Genomic DNA, 2,057 nt, shown 5'->3' with positions numbered 1-2,057 from the left:
ACGTAATACATTAGCCACTTATAATATTTGAGTAATATTAGGTATTGTATAATATTGATTTCTAATTTTTTTTTATTATATACACACAAAAACCCGAAGTTTCCCATTGAAGACTGTGATGCATTTAACAGCATCATTTATTGTCTTTTATTCATAATAATGTACTTGTGTTGATCATAAATGCATTGTTAAAATATTTATCCTGTAATTAATTGTCGATGTTATATATTATAATCTTAAAAGGAATGAATAGAATATCGTTAGCTTAAACATTGACAACAAATTACGGATATATTAAAATGTTTTTTTACTACAATCTTCTGGGTTTTCAGTAAGCCGAGAGGATAAATCATTCCAACTGTTTTCTCAATGCCATTGTACACTTGTTGATACACTGAGCATAGATATCACTAATTCAAAATAATAGTCTTCAACTATATTACCTTATAAAATTCAATACTGTTGTTACAAAGTAATTGGTTGCTCAAAACAAAAGATAAATATACAGTAATTTATAATTTTATTTTCATTTGTGAAAAACACAGGGAAGCAAAAAACCTTATTTAACATAAAAATGTAATATTATTTGTGCTTTGTACTACGCAGAGAGTTAAATTTGCAAAAAAGATTCTGTTTACACGGTAATTTTATGTGACAAGATGTTACATCAATTTCGGAGCCCTATATGTACATAAGAGGAGAAATATTTATTGCATATTTGTTACTCTATAATGTTAATCGGACGAAGATCATCGAAATGTATTATAAAGATATGAATTCAGAAAGAACATTCAGAGTGACCTATTTCTTTACTTCTGCGCATGAAAGTCTAAATGTATATGTAAGAAAATATATTATTTTTTTAAATTTTTATAGGATGCTCTCTTTCAAAAGAAATAAAACTGTGAAATTAAGTATCCTACAAAATGGAGTTTTTATAAAATTATATATATTGTGCTGCATCATTTTATTTTATTTGTTCTATTTCCTACGTTCTATTTCGTTGCTTCTTTGCATTTGCTGCAAAAATAATTAATTTCGAAAAGAGATTTTTTTAATTTTGGTATATAAATTCAACAATTATAAATAAATATAATATATTGCTACATTACATATGCTATGAAAAATCATTTCATAGCTCTGTCATTTTACATATACAATCGTAAAATAAAAGTATTTCTTTAAAAATTCATTATTGTAAATATTTTTTAAAATATATTTAAATATATTTTTAATAATGAAGAAATATACAATTAAATAGTATATTACACGACAAAATTTAAATTATGTACAATTATTTTAGGAATCTTAAATAAAAAATTATTCTTTTTCATGTTTTATTTATTCTACAAGTACAATAAATCCATTATAATAATCAATCTTCGAATATATTGATCAGTTACATTTTTTGTTGGTATTTGTTTACATTGGCATTTATTAAGTAAATAATATATTTTATAATAAATAACATTATATGTTGTGGGGAAAATTATTATGTTTAGATCTAACTTTCTTAATGGCATTTTAATGTATGAAATAAATAATTTCAACAAAAATTGTGTTTTACAAATAAAAATCTTTTTTTTTTATTACTTCGATAAGTAGAATACTTGCTAAAATAAACTAATTAATTACATTTTTTACATATAAAAATAAAATTTCTATTAATCTTTTAGTTACGTATATTTCGTTGTTTGCTAATATATACCATAAGTAATTTACTTATGTATAAGACTATTTCATTGAAATGTGAAAATAAGTTATTTAAAAATCATTTATCATAATAATATAAAAGATATTTAATATATCATGTTTTAATAATATTAGAATTTAATATATACCTATATCTTCTACTTAGACTTGGTTAATTACAAAATCTTTTGGATATAAGTGAATGGATAAATAATGTTCAATAATAAATCACATCGGTATTACATAAAAAGGCATTTAATGTATGACAAAATAGCAGATCAAACATAGAATTGCAAAGATATAGTGTAGATAACGTGTCGTGTGTGTGTGTGTGTGTGTATATATATATATATGTATATATATAT

Source organism: Trachymyrmex cornetzi, unplaced genomic scaffold (genome assembly GCF_001594075.2).
Source record: "Trachymyrmex cornetzi isolate Tcor2-1 unplaced genomic scaffold, Tcor1.1 scaffold92, whole genome shotgun sequence".
NCBI lineage: Eukaryota > Metazoa > Arthropoda > Insecta > Hymenoptera > Formicidae > Trachymyrmex > Trachymyrmex cornetzi.
This window is presented reverse-complemented; position numbering follows the sequence as displayed.